The 16,227-nt window shown below is 35.9% G+C and overlaps 1 protein-coding gene and 1 long non-coding RNA gene across 5 annotated transcripts in view; both read left to right on the plus strand.

Annotated features, from left to right (window-relative positions):
• LOC127839234 (uncharacterized) overlaps positions 1–16,227 on the plus strand; it is a 177,384-nt gene that overhangs the window by 16,178 nt on the left and 144,979 nt on the right. The gene's annotated exons all lie outside the window — the stretch shown is intronic.
• On the plus strand, positions 754–15,191 carry LOC127839241 (uncharacterized). Of its 3 annotated transcripts, none has more exons than XR_008030239.1 (5): positions 754–1,052; positions 8,334–8,544; positions 9,044–9,156; positions 10,406–10,617; positions 11,904–15,191. It is a non-coding gene; the product is annotated as an uncharacterized LOC127839241 (long non-coding RNA). The 3 variants fall into 3 exon arrangements; XR_008030240.1 differs by having other exon boundaries at positions 8,349–8,544; XR_008030238.1 differs by lacking the exon at positions 754–1,052 and having other exon boundaries at positions 7,933–8,544.

The raw sequence follows: 16,227 nt of genomic DNA on the forward strand, positions 1-16,227 counted from the left end.
GTATAATCAAGAACAAAAATATATAATCAAAGCGGCGCAGTAGGGGCATTGTGTATCTGACAAACACATCCCTTGTAAAAAAAAAGTATTACACATTGCTATGAACTGTACTTTACTATGTTTTTTTTCGCGGTTTAAAACCCAAAATTTTCAATATTAAGTTTTTGGGGCATAACTTATTGATACAACGCTATTCTGAGTTCTTATTTTTTTTTATTTTTTTTTAGAAAGAAGTCTCATATAACTTAATTATAATTTCTTAAATCTAGGTCTCAACTTAATTTTTTAAACATCTTACAAAATATATAACTTGAATTTAGTCATTTTTGTCCATAAATCATTCCCAAACTTGCCACTTTTATTGATTAAAAAAAAACAATTTGACCAGACTCCTTTTCTAGAAAACTCCCTGAACATGCACTTAAAAACAATATCACTTCTGTTACTTATAATCCTATTTATAATGCTTCATTTTTTCCAATTTTATGGTTTATCGCGCTATTTTTCCCAATTTCACGGTTTATCGCGCTAATTTTCCCAATTCAAAAGGCACAGGCTGTAACAAATTAAAGCAAAAAAAATCACTGTAAGTAATTCAGCACAAAAACGTCTTGCGTCAGAGTAACAAGCCCCCAAACATCTTCTCCCATGTTGGCCACATCAACGCTTCTTACAGCGGAGCCTTGACGAGTTCGACTTCCATCCCAGCATCGATGTTGCTTAGCAACAATTCAATGCTGGAAATTGACAAATTGTTCTAGACGAGTCGCTTACACAGAAACAATCTGATCCAACAGATAGAGCAGGCGTTGCGTGACTTGTCCCTTATTGCGACTGACCTCGATAAGTTGCTCTCGAATAATGTGAACCTTATGCCAGTATGCGATTGATACCATTTAACAACAGTTGTTGTTAAGAATTCCCAGGTTTGAGGTGGCAACTTTGGCGTCGGGACTCGCTCCATCTCTGTCTATGGCCCGGTCAATGCAGCAGCAGCAGCAATAAGAACAACAAGTAGTATCTGAGTGGTGCTCTGGGATACGGGGCTTCATGTATGTGCTTAAAGTGTCATCCCAGAATATCCTGTGCAGATTGCACATACATCAAGTCCTATTAAAGTGTCATCCCAGAATATCCTGTGCAGATTGCACATACATCAAGTCCTATTTTCATAGAATGAGGCTCATATAGTTGACTTAACATCAGTCCTTTTTCTGCCTGATTGAAGAAAAGCTCCTAACATCAAATGTGAATTATTCGTTTTTAAATTGATCAAACTTGGAAAATAAATAATAGGGCTGCAACAATATACCGGTATATCGGTATATATCGCAATACGCAATCCGCATATTGTATTGCGATATGATTTTCATCATACCGGTACGAAAATTTTACAAAAATTCATTCACATTTCGTCCAGAAAAGCCATCCGAAATAATGATAAAAAGGTAAACAAAACAAAGCAGTGTAAATTATTTTTTATGTAAAAAAAGCATTCTAAAAAGTGTATTATACGGAGTAGCATTGTTACATGGGAGCATTCATTCGATGCTTTTGAACAGATTATCGTTGAATTAATTGCGCACAGCTGTAAATGTTTCGTTCGATTCTGATTTGAGCATTATTTGTAATCCGAATTTCGGAAACACGCTTCCAAATTTGAATGCTAACGCGACAATAAAAAATTATAGCGTCAAATAAAAAGTGCTTTATCCTTTGTCTCAATAAAAAGCGCGCGAAAATTATACAGACATGTAGAACGTCGCATGGAAAGTATGGGTGTATTTTGTGTTGTATAAAAACGGGAACATCACGTCAGCTGAATTACGCGTGTTCAGCGGGAAAAACGCCCCGGTTGGACGTTATTTCATCACATCTTTAAATAGTAACAATTGCAAAAATGTATTTGATACTTAAGAAAATTTGCAAATGTTTGTGTTTCTTATTATTCTTGAGCACATTTATAGTAAATATTTACCAGAATTTGCTTTAAAATTGGAATTTATGGGATTATTGGGTAATTGGCAAGTTATAATTTTGGTACAAGTTAGCAATATATTGCGATATATTGCAATACGGGTTTTTGAACTGACAATATATTGCAATACTGTTTTTGGCGTATTGTTGCAGCACTAATAAATAATAAATAAAAGTTGATCTGATATCAGTTTTAGTCATAGAAGGTCAGAATATAGTTTTGTCTATTTTTGGGCCAAAATTTAAACCCTGAACCAAAAGTTTCTCCTTGCATAATTAAAATATCTGCTTAAATCGAATTGTTGAATTCTCTTTAATTTGAGCAAAAAAATATTTAAATGCATTCAGCACATTTAAAAACTATTTTCTTCATTTATTTTCAATATTTAATTTAATTCCTGCATTTTGTTTTAAGAGCCTGTTCCTCCTGGTCCAGGACCTTTGGACAAATGTTCAAATAGTACTACCCACAGGATGAAGCCACTCTGAATCCGGGGCTCCATACTTTCTTGGCCAGGGGCCAAGACTACCTCGTCAATAAGGTATGTTGGTAATGTAATTTACCATGTATAATGTGTAGTGTTTTACTCCAAATGTCAATGAAAATAGTTTGTGTGTGTTTAATATTAATAAAACTCTATTGTTACTGCTAACTAAAACAAATCATTTATGTAATTGTTAACTATTTATAATAGCTGCCATTTGTATTGCCTTGAAAGGGCTTGGTGGGAGTGGGAGCATACAAATTTGTCCTTGTCTGTAATTCTCCCTGTCCTTCCTTTCATCCTTATTTAAGTTCCAAAGGGACATATAATGTTTTTATCAAGTGTTTAGTTTATATCTCATTTGTATGAAGATCCATCAAACATACTTTATTTCTTAAATATATTTTTAATCAAACAACATTGATTGACTTCTAATATAACTGATGCCATTATTGAGAATATTCAAAAAGGAACATTTGTTTGCTTTTGGGGTAAGACAGTCAATTATTGTTTTCAGTGGAGTGAGGAAGTTTACATGTTTCCGCAGGTGCTCGTAAACATATCTATTTTCTTACTTTGCTGAGAAAAAGAATTCACGGTATTATCCCAAAAGCTAACAAATTTCCCATTTTAGTTAAATTTTCAAGGACTATTAACCCATTTATGCCTAGCGTCTGGAAAAAAGGCCTTGGTCAGCAGTGTAGACCTGATTAATAGAATAAGTACAATAACAAAATATTAAATGATTAACCAGATGGTTTTCCTTCTTTTTGTTATACAGCAAAAAAATGGCTAATAGATAAATAAGCTGTGATGTGGAAAAATGGGGCCTAATGCATGTGCTTAGATTGTTGTCACAGATTAGCCTGTGCAGCCCACACAGGCTAATCATGGACAACACTTTCCTCTTAAAGGTATTTTTAATTGAACAAATAATCCTCTTTATGAAAATCCAGTATACACTGTAACTCCAATATAAAGCGCTCCGTTATAACGCTGAATCCAATATAACGCGGAGGGTGCTTGGATCCCATTTTTTCTCCAACCTTCCATTTGATTTCTGATTCAATCTGTATTACGCAACTTCATGTATTTTCAGGCAATCGCAGTCTTGTTGATTGCTTTATTCAACCGTGCGTTGAACCGATTATATCGATAATCGCCTCGAGGTTAAACAACACCGACAGCTAATTGGTGTTAATCTGTTGTGTAATGTCAATAAAGGTGTGAAAAACTCGCGTGTCAGTGTTTATTACATGTATTCCTCATCAGAGCGGTTCATTGCGATAATTTCCATAAGTTATGTGCAAGCGGGATAGTTATACAATTCAAGTAATTCAAAACGATTGAAACATTCTTACTTTGATATGGTTGCAGTTTGACTATATGAAATGAGCGGCTGTGAAATATACTGCCTACTGTATAAAACGACTTCTTCTGTCATTTCATTATCATTCTAGTATTATGTCATTTAATCTTTCAGTTCGTGTATAAGAAATTAAATAATGCAGACGATTTATTTACATGCGAACGCAGTGTACCGGCAATTGTTAACAGAGTTTCACTTTCATTTTCGCGCGGTATCAGAAAGTCCCCGAGAAACACGTTTTTTGCATGCGTATGACGCAGTAAAACAATTTTTTGTACATGAGTCGTATTGCATTCAATCTAAATTTAAAGTCGCTCGTCCAATGAAAGCTCTGCCCCATAATGCACTGTACTCTTAACACTTCTGAAAATGGCATATATGCGTACGTTTGTGTTTACGAATTTCTTAAACATATATCGTCATTAATGTTCAAGATTATTATTTTTTAAGTGATGTTGCAATTTTATTGGATTATCGGATAAATGTGCACATAAGAAAAGCAGTATGTATACTGTTATCGATACGATTCGGTTTATATGCATGTATTTGCGTCAACACAGCATGGCAATATACATGACCTATATTAAAGGCTATTCTATACCTGTTTTTTTTATAGCGCCCTGCAGTAAATGAGCTCAAAACCTATAACGCGGATCCGTTATAACGCTGTTTCGCGGCTTGGACCCCATTGACCGCGTTATATTGGAGTTACAGTGTAGTCTGAAAGTACCCTCCCTTATTAGCTTATGTGAATTTCACATGCTAATCTGGGACGACACTTTCTAACATTAGTGATCCGCATATTGGTTTATGAAAATACATTTCTGGAAATGGAGTAAAGGTAATAGATACAAATGTACAGATAAGAATAGCATTAGCCAACACTTTTCTTGTTTTAATACAAAATGACTTAATTATGCCCCCCTTCGAAGAAGAGGGGGTATATTGCTTTGCTCATGTCGGTCTGTCTGTCGGTCGGTCGGTCTGTCCGTCCACCAGGTGGTTGTCAGACGATAACTCAAGAACGCTTGGGCCTAGGATCATGAAACTTCATCGGTACATTGATCATGACTCGCAGATGACCCCTATTGATTTTGAGGTCAAAGGTCAAGGTCACGGTGACCCGAAATAGTAAAATGGTTTTTGAATGATAACTCAAGAACACATACGCCTAGGATCATGAAACTTCATGGGTAGATTGATCATGACTCGAAGATGACCCCTATTGATTTTGAGGTCACTAGGTCAAAGGTCAAGGTCACGGTGACCCGAAATAGTAAAATGGTTTCCGGATGATAACTCAAGAATGCATACGCCTAGGATCATGAAACTTCATTGGTAGATTGATCATGACTCGCAGATGACCCCTATGGGTTTTGAGGTCACTAGGTCAAAGGTCGAGGTCACGGTGACCCGAAATAGTAAAATGGTTTTCGGATGATAACTCAAGAACGCATATGCCAAAGATCATGAAACTTGATAGGTAGATTGATCATGACTGGCAGATGACCCCTATTGATTTTCAGGTCACCAGGTCAAAGGTCAAGGTCACAGTGACAAAAAACATATTCACACAATGGCTCTCACTACAACGGAGAGCCCATATGGGGGGCATGCATGTTTTACAAACAGCCCTTGTTGTATTTATGTTCATGCTATTAAGGACAAGGAACCAATAAAATGCCAGATTAGAAATCCATGTTGTTGAAAACCTTCACAACCTGTCAAGAGGCATAGTTTGTTATAGATTATAATATAATTTGTTACAAGTTCCTATCACCCACTGTGTTGTTGTTGTTTTCAGCAGAGCACCAGCATTGATATCAAGTTGGCCCAGCATCCGCACGAGTTCCGCCTGCAGGAGCCCCAGTTCAGAACAATCCTTCCCCTCCCCTGACTTCTAACTCCTCCCCCTTGACCTCCTGACTCAAAAAGTCAGCATCGTTGAACAACTCCGTTCTGCAGGAAATTCTGAGCATGATTCTGTTCTGAACAAACGCAATGCCAACGTCAAGTTGTCCATACATAAGCCTGGGTAGTTTTGTTAAGCTAGAGTTTCCCGTGGGCCTGAGAGGGATGAGTGTTACAGACACGAAAAGTTATAACAGTCGTTATGGTTACGCCAACAGTCAGTAGTTGCTGTTAGACATCACAACAAATATCATGAAGAATAAAAAGTTCAATAACTTGTTCCAATCTTTATGGGACAAACAGAAATTGAACGGGAAAAAATCAAGGAACAATAAAAGCGTAAGCTTTTTTAGTGGGATACTTCTGCTGTTGGTAGTTAGGACAACAGTAGGGTTAAGGACTGCCCCAGATTGTCCTCTCAGCGACCAAAATATCATAATAGAACGGACTTTTGTCAATGTTACTGACAAAGAAAAGCAGTAATGACTTAGTTGTGAATACCCATAGCACGATACATCCATGCTGACACAGAAAGGCAGTAAAGACTTGGTTGTGAAAACCCAGAGCACGCTAGATCCATGCTGACAAAGAAAGGCAGTAATGACTTGGCTGTAAACACCTCGAGCACGATACATCCATGCTGACAAAAAAGGCAGTAATGACTTGGTTGTGAATACCTAGAGCATTATACATCCATGTTGGCAAAGAAAGGCAGTAATGACTTGGTTGTGAACACCCAGAGCACGATACATCCACGCTGACAAAGAAAGGCAGTGATGACTTGGTTGTGAACACCCAGAGCACGATACATCAATGCTGACAAAGAAAGGCAGTAATGACTTGGTTGTGAACATCCAGAGCACGATACATCCATACTGACATAGAAAGACAGTAATGACTTGGTTGGTTATCAAAACTCAAACTCAGCCCTTTGCAATATCACACCTTGCAACACAGTGTACTTTACCATGAATGTTTCGCGGTTTAAAACACCAAAATTTCAATTTAAAGTTTGTGCGCGTAACATATTGATACATTGCTATTCTGAGTTCTAATCGCGATATCCTAAATATCAATACTAGATGAAATGTTTGGCATTAAAAAACAGGTGTGTAAAGTAATTTGTTACAGTGCATATTCATTTGTCATTAAAAAAATCAGGGTTTAGTTTGCTTGTCATTTCCTTTTTAGCAAACATTATTAGACAACAAAACGAACGTTGTGTAAGTGAAAGTCCAAGACAAGTCCAACCCAGTTTGGGCACAAATACAACAACTAATTAAAGAAATTCAGTTTGTCTGTCGTCAGCCTACATGTAGCAAGCCTCTTATAAACATCACTCAAGTTGGCTACATCAACGCTTCCAACAGCGGAGCTGGGCATCGACACATTGTTCCGAATGAGTCGCTCGAACTGAAACGATCTGATCCAACAGAGAGCAGGCTCTGCATGACTCGTCTGTTAATGTGACTGACCTTGATATGTTGCTTTCCAATAATTAGAACAGTACTCCATATTAGCTGTCTGCGGTTGACGCAATTCAACAACAGTTGTTGTCAGTAATTTCTGGCTTTGGGATGGCGATTTGGCATCGGGGCTTCATCTCTGTCTTTGGCCTGGTCGCAGCAGAAGCAGCAACAAGAACAACAATTAGTATAAGAGACATGATCTGGGATATGGGGCTTCATGTATGTGCTAAAGTGTCATCCCATATTAGCCTGTGCAGACTGCGAATACATTAAGACCTATTAAAGTGTCATCTCAGATTAGCCTGTGCAGACTGCATATACATTAAGTCCTATTAAAGTGTCATCCCAGATTAGCCTGTGCAGACTGCACATATATTAAGTCCTATTAAAGTGTCATTCCAGATTAGCCTGTGCAGACTGCACATACATAAAGTCCTATTAAAGTGTCATTCCAGATTAGCCTGTGCAGACTGCACATATATTAAGTCCTTTTAAAGTGTCATTCCAGATTAGCCTGTGCAGACTGCACATACATTAAGTCCTATTAAAGTGTCATTCCAGATTAGCCTGTGCAGACTGCATATACATTAAGTCCTATTAAAGTGTCATCCCAGATTAGCCTGTGCAGACTGCACATATATTAAGTCCTATTAAAGTGTCATTCCAGATTAGCCTGTGCAGACTGCACATATATTAAGTCCTTTTAAAGTGTCATTCCAGATTAGCCTGTGCAGACTGCACATACATTAAGCCCTATATTCCCAAAATGAGGCTAATATACTTCACTTAACATCAGTATTTTATGTGCCTGAAAAGTTCCTAGCATCAAATGGGAATTATGTGCTTTTAAATTGATCACACATAGTAAATAAAATGCAAATAGCACTTGATCTGATATCAATTTTAATCATAGAAGGTCAGGGCATTAAGTTTTGTATATTTTCGACCGAAATTCAGCCCCTGAACCAAAAGTTTATCCTTGCAGAAAAATCTGCTTTAATAGAATTGTTAATTTATATTAAATTTTAGTAAAATAATTATGTAAAAGCCTTCAGCTCATTTTAAAATTATTTTCTTCATTTATTTTCAATATTTATTTAAATTCTTAGATTTTGTTTTAAGAGCCTGTTCCTACAGGAACCCATGCAATCATAGATCGGTACCTAGCTGAACAACCGGCTCTCTGGTCAGCTGGGCCCAGACGCCAAGTTACACTTCCTTACCCAGGACCTTGGGGCAAATGCTCAACTAGTCCTACCGGCAGGGAGGAGCCACACTGAACCTGGGGCTCAATACTTTCTTGGCCAGGGGCCAAGATAACTTCGTCAATAAGGTAGGTTGGTAATGTAATTAATCATTTATAATGTGCAGTGTTTCACTCCAAATTTCAATTTAAACAGTTTGGGTATGTTTAATATTAATATAACTCTATCATGGCTGCTAACTAAAACAAATCATTTTTGTAAGTGTTAAATATTTATAATAGCCGCCATTTGTATTGCCTTGAAAGGGCTCAGTGGGGGGGGCATACACATGTGTCCTTGTCTGTAATTCTCCCCGTCCTTCCTTTCATCCTTCCTTATGTCCGTCCCACCTTTTCAGTGTTGCACGTAACTTAATAAATATTGGTTCCAGAGGGGCACAAAATGTTTGTATCAAGTGTACAATATATAGAAGGTTATGTTTGTATCAAGTGTTTAGTTTATATCCCATTTGTATCAAGATCCTTCAAACATAATTTATTTCTTAAATATTTTTTTACTCAAACAACATTGATTGACTTCTATTATAACTGATGCCATTTCAGAATGCATTGAATTATTTGGTTACAGGGACACATTCCTGGGATGCCCTAAGGTCTTTCTATCTGTTCACAGAGGTCTTCTACTCACAAGTTCAAGCCCAGTGAGCGATGTTCACATTATCAAACTCTGCATATCAATAGGTAAGTCACCTTGCCATTGCAAAAGGGGCCACTGTGGCAAAGCATTCAGGAGACCCAGTTGTAATAGCCTAAACCTTTTGATGCAATAAAGCTTTCACAAATACCCAATAGGTAAAATCCAATACAAACTGGGGTTTCTGCTCTTCAATTAATTGACCAGTTTATCTAATCTAAGTTTAAGGGCTCAGCCACAAACTACTTTATCTTATAAAGAAATGTTAAGAAAATGCAAAAGTTTCAAGCTAAACCCTCAAATTTGCATTTTAAATTTAAGTTATATTAAAACTCAAAACCACCACAACAACAACAACAGCAAACAAGAAGGTACCAACATATCTGACTCTTTCACTCTTTACAAAATCAGGTTCCATATCAACTGTTGATATGGTTCTTAAACTAACATTTAATTACAAAGAGGGATCCGTGATGTTCAAACCTTTTAGTTTAGGGGGGTAAACAGGAGTGAACTTTTCGGTCTGTCTGTCTGTTTGTCTGTCGGTCTGTTAGTGGGTCGGTCAGTATTAAGTGTCCTCTCTCTTATACAAGTTGTTGTCATCCAATCTTCACCAAACTTGGTCAGAAGTTGTATCTAGATGATCTCTAGGCCAAGTTTGAACATGGGCCATGCGGGCGAAAAACAAGGTCACGGGGTAAATAAGTGCGTTTTAAACATTCAGTTTGGAGTCCGCTCTCTATTTCGATTACTTATCATCCGCTCTTCACCACACTTGGTCAGACGTTTTATATAGATGATCTCTAGGCCATGATCAAACATGGATCATGCCTGTCCAAACACTAGGTCATGGGGTCACATAATGCGTTTTAAACATTCAGTTTGGTCTCCGCTCTCCATTTTAAGCACTTATCATCCCCTCTTAAATAAACTTGGGCAGAAGTTTTATTTAGATGATCTCTAGGCCATATTCGAACATGGGCCATGCCGTGCAAAAAACTAGGTCACGGGGTCATGGGTGCGTTTTACACATTCAGCATGGTGTTCCCTATTTCAAGTTATTTTCATCCGCTCTGGTGTTCCCTATTTCAAGTTATTTTCATCCGCTCTTCAGGTGGGGGTGTTCATCACATCTGTGACAAAGCTCTAGTTTTTTTTAAGTTAATATCTTTTTGAGAGAGTATTAATTGTGTTGCCATGGTTGGACCCGCATTTTTATACTTGATAATTTTTATGAAATGCTTGTTAATTCTTAAAAATAGTTGTCTTAATTGACACATGACATACTAAATGCAGAAACCCGGATATCAAAGCGTTGAGCTTGTTCTTGAAGCATTTGCACCAGCAACAGTCATCATCTCGAGTTACTGGCATCTCTATGGTGTGGAACCCTCCGTCTACGAACATCATAACAGCACATGAACCAGTGGCAGTCATCATCTCAAGATTCTGGTATATCCATGGTGCAGGACCCTCGGTCTGTAAAGATCATGCAGAGCAAACCTTAGGTGAGTGTTCATGATGTGTGCATGTTTTTAGCATGCCCCAAAGTTCACAGATGTGTAGGACTGGTGCATGTAGATTTACCTGTGTCCGTCCAGACGTACTTCAAGCTGTTGAATTTTTATGTCAAGTCTAAACTCAGAAGTATTGCTTCTAGTGTGATTTAAACAAAGATATTTGCCAAACTGTAAACTTGACTACTTGTGTATTTTGGGTTTTTTTCTTTTACATAAGTGGAATTTTGAGACAAAAGTAAAATGTTTGTGCATGGTGGCAAACCCTTTTTACTACTTCTCAAAAGATATTTGGGTCCAATGGCAAAATGTATCTTCATCAAATCCTAATCCAAATTGTTTGGTAATAAAATTGTCATACTTCAAAATAAATATGTATTATCAATTATTATTATGCCCCCCTTCGAAGAAGAGGGGGTATATTGCTTTGCACATGTCGGTCTGTCGGTCGGTCGGTCCACCAGGTGGTTTCCGGATGATAACTCAAGAACGCTTGGGCCTAGGATCATGAAACTTCATAGATACATTGATCATGACTTGCAGATGACCCCTATTGATTTTGAGGTCACTAGGTCAAAGGTCAAGGTCACGGTGACCCGAAATAGTAAAATGGTTTCCGGATGATAACTCAAGAACGCTTAGGCCTAGGATCATGAAACTTCAAAGTTACATTGATCATGACTGGCAGATGACCCCTATTGATTTTCAGGTCACTAGGTCAAAGGTCAAGGTCACAGTGACCCGAAATGGTAAAAAGGTTTCCGGATGTTAACTCAAGAGCGCTTATGCCTAGGATCATGAAACTTCGTAGGTAGATTGATGATAGCTGGCAGATGACCCCTATTGATTTTCAGGTCCCTATATCAAAGGTCAAGGTCACAGTGACCCGAAATAGTAAAATGGTTTCCGGATGGTAACTCAAGAACGCTAATGGCTACGATCATGAAACTTCATAGGTACATTGATCATGTCTCGCAGATGACCCCTATTGATTTTCAGGTCACTAGGTCAAAGGTCAAGGTGACAGTGACAAAAAACATATTTACAAAATGGCTGTCACTACAACTGAGAGCCCATATGGGGGGCATGCATGTTTTACAAACAGCCCTTGTTTTATAAATAGTCTCAGGACCATGATTTCCTCTATGGATTCAAATCAGATTAGTTGTAAAACCTTGAAATATCAAGCCATGCGCTTGTTCTTGTTTTTTTTCCATCGGTATCAAAAATAAAATGAAATACTGGCATTTACAGTAACAAGTATTTCTTGTTTTCAGATGCCATTTGACGAAATCAAACCATCCAATCAGAAACAGAGCCTGTTGCAGCAGTTGTTACCATATTGACCCCTGTCAAACCTAAGAAGTCCATAGATAAATACTTTTTTAGATGTGCTTGTCTCTACGTACCTACTGGTTTGTTCAGCACTTACTCTTTGAATTTTATGACGAGTGAAAATGAATGACCTTGTTCAGTTTGAAATGGCAGAATGACACATCACAACAATTTAAGTGGAAAGCCCGAAAGTCATGTCAACAGCCACATTTTGTATGTGTAACAGCCAAGTTGTTTTCAAAGGAAATGAAAAGTTTACGTTTTATTTTTTATGTGACCAATGTTTCATTGGTATTATGATGCTGTCAGTCTCTTTATGTTGAAAGTTTTGGTTAAATATAGCATGTTAAGTTTTTTTTTAAAGCACACATATTGCATTTATATCCAATGTCTTTTTCTGTATAATGAATTTTTCACTACATATTTTGATCCTTATAATGGTAAATGTATGGGAAAAACAATTTTATCATAGATATTCTAAGATTGTCAAGTCTGTTTAAATGATGCTGGTAACTTTGACAAAATTGAAAAAAAGGAGTACGTTCATGTTTTAAGATATGTTTCAGTTTTCTGTTTTTACCCATAATATAGATAAGCTTATTTAATGAATTGTTCACAAAGTTTTATAACTTTTACGCTTCAGCTTTTTCTGTCTAGTAATCCTGCCGAAAACAATACTAGTCAATTTGCTCATTGGGGTTGGTATTCGATCATGAATCTTGTTTAGTAGCATACTATTTCATTGGAAGAATAATACATTATAGGAAAAAATATTTAATCTACCTAAAATTATTGATTCTGTAAATACCACTTTGTTGATTTAAATGGATATTGTTTGTAAAATTAATATAGTATCACTTTTGCGTGTTTGGGAAAGCTTTTAATGAAACTGAGAATTAAGAAAACAAAAAAATAAATAAGAGTTTTATGAAAATTGGCATAAATTATTATTGTTAATTTATGTTGTTAGATCATAGACGTGTATGCTCACAATTGTTAAACTTTGTTTTTGGACACAATAGTTTATTATGCTTTATGTTTGTTTATGCACATGAAGACGACCAGAGTGTATCCTCTTTAATAAGTGAGTAACTTAATCAAGATTTATTGATCACTGTATATATTGTGTAGGTATATTTTGCCATTTATACATAAAACAACTGTAGAACAATTGTATTTTAAACGTAAATTATTCTTGTATTGTTGCCATTTGTATAAGATAAACTAAATGTTTACCTTAGTTTGTAAAAACCTTTGTAAAAAATCATTTTCTGTGTGAATGCTCATATATATATTAAACTGTTAAAAATAATTCACAGTACCAGAAAAAATAGTCAATTACACAGTAAGGGAAAGTGTTATCATATGCTTACAATTGTAAAAAATTGCAATTGTCTCTATTTGTAATAATAGAGAGCAATATTATTTGCTCAAACAATAAAAACAAAGATGTCTGCTTTGTAAATTAATAATTGTGTTTACATCTCAACATAACACGTAAATACATTAAAGTCTAAAAGGATTTTTTGGAATAAACACTTAAATAAATATATGTGCGTATATACGCTGATAATAAAATTTTACATTCCATTTAGTTTTGTAACAGTGCGTTTGACCTTTCACGTTGAACATCCCACACTTGCTGTCAGTGCAGTGCCTTCATTAGGGTCATTTTTATGCTCCCAGTAGGGTGGCATATAGCAGTTGAACTGTCCGCAGTATGTCAGTCTGTCCATTTGTTCGGAAAAAAAAACTTTAACATTGGCCATGACTTTTTAAATATTGAAGATAGCAACTTGATATTCGGCATGCATGTGCATCTCATGGAGCTGCACATTTTGAGTGGTGAAAGGTGAAGGTCAAGGTCATCCTTCAAGGTCAAATGTCAAATATATGGTGTCTGTCCGTCCGTCTGTCCAATAACTTAAACATTGGCCATAACTTTTTCAATACTGTAGGTAGCAACTTGATATTTGGCATCCATGTGTATCTCATGGAGCTGAACATTTTGAGTGGTAAAAAGTGAAGGTCAAGTATATCCTTCAAGGTCAAAGGTCAATTTTTTTTAATTCAAAGCGGCGTTCCCATGATGCTGCACATTGTGAGTGGTGGAAGTTCAAGGTCATCGTTCAAGGTCAAGGTCATACTTCAAGGTCAAAGGTCAAAAAAATAATTCAAAGCGGCTTTGTAATGAAGCTGCACATTGTGAGTGGTGGAAGGTCAAGGTCATCCATCAAGGTCAAGGTCATCTTTCAAGGTCAAAGATGAAAAAAATAATAATTCAAGGCGGCGTTCTCATGAAGTTGCACAATTTGAGTGATGGATTTTCAAGGTAAAGTTCAACCTTTAATGTCAAAGGTAAAAAAAAAATCAAAGTGGCGCAATAGGGGGCATACTGTGTCTCTGACGAACACATATATTGTGTGTAAATATCCCACTGTTTTAAGTTCAGAAAATGTTTTAAGACCAGATTTCCTTAAACTTGGGGTTGTTATTATTTACTTTTATTGAATGCATGAAACATTTGTGTTCTGTTGTTGAATAGCTAAACATAGCTTGATGTTTGTAAATTGTGTGACAAATGTTGATCAAATTGATACATAGAAAAAAAAACACAATCTTCGTCAACTTGTATGTGTTAATTCCCACACACAAATATAAGTATTTGGTAACAATATAACTATTGTGCTTTATTCGAAATACAGTATGAAATGCAATTTTAAAATCATGTCTTTATATGTTCATCTTCTCCAAATAAGCATTTTGAATAAGCAAATATAATATCTCTATGGAAAGTATCTGTAGGCCCCATGCAATCGATTGTGTACCTCATATTGATCAGGGTCTTTCTAAATTATTTCATGATTGTTTATCCCTGTCTGAATTGTGTAAATAGCTTCAACATCGTGAATTATCTGTTAAGAGGATTTCAATATTAAAAGTTAAAATGGTATCTACACTGTAACCGTACATATGTTGCATTTATTTTAACATGTTTATATGTTCTGGCTCCCTGAGTTTTATTTGTCTATTATCTTGCGTACTTTAATTGTGTTTTTTAAGACAAACATCATTATATTGATTATGTTGTTTTTGTCCAACATTTCTATATATACAAGTTGTATGTAAATAATTAAATATGTTTATGTTGATGATATGTATTTCCCGATCTAAGTTTGATGTTGAACTCTCAATAAACGACATGTTTTGCCAATTAAATCCCGAATGATTGTCTTGTCACTTATATATATAACTTTCCTCTATTGAACCTGGGGAGCTCATTTTGTTTTATTTTGACTGTCATTCCGTCTGTTAGTCCTCCAGCACACTTTTATCTCATGCGTAATTTACTATATCATTCATTGACAACAATACAAAGTATAAAATCTCCATAGGAATAATGAAACTCCGGAGGCGGTATCCGAAAAAACAGTACTTACACCCGCTTATCTCTTACCTAAGACAAGCGACTTATTGCCTATACGACACAGAGAAATTCCAACGACATACCATGAACCATTAACATAATTAATACTAAAACACGGTCTTGGAAATGTCTATATCAATCATGTGGGATTTCCATTGTTTTTAAGTTTGTTCATGTAACTACATGTAAAATATAACAGTAAACAAATGAGAAATGTATGGGAAAACACTGTCATGCCAAGATGTAAGCTTTCAGTATATAAATACCCTAATGCTGCTTAATTTATGCTTTTTATTGTACTATTGGTGAAATAACTCGCTTAATAATGGTTATTAAACGAATATGTTAAATCAGTAGGAACGTACTTAATTCTATACTCGTACAATTCTATTACCGTAATATTTGTTTTAATACTGTCTATAGTACACTTGCTATACAGGTAAAAGTAAATAAGTTAACAACCTTGAAAATAAAGAGGGCAGCTATCACAACTTACGAATATCTTTAAAAAATATATAATTACAAGGATTATTAACATTCAACAAATAGGTCTGTTTAGGCTGTATTATACATTTTCTAACACGGTTTTATGCTATTTGTATATGACCCGGAACCTTCCTACAAATACATAACATCAATATAAACTGCCTTATTTATTTTAAAGTGTAAGCACACAAGCTAAATATATTCTAATATATTAATACATTTTAATAACCCACTTAAAATGAACATGGCCCATGTTTCAGACTGCACCAATTTGTATTTTTCATTGACAAAACACACATGCACAATCTTATAAACTCACGTAAAGCCGTCAGATATAACTTTGAGGAGACTTA

This window comes from Dreissena polymorpha, chromosome 7, assembly GCF_020536995.1.
Source record: "Dreissena polymorpha isolate Duluth1 chromosome 7, UMN_Dpol_1.0, whole genome shotgun sequence".
Classification (NCBI taxonomy): Eukaryota; Metazoa; Mollusca; class Bivalvia; order Myida; family Dreissenidae; genus Dreissena; species Dreissena polymorpha.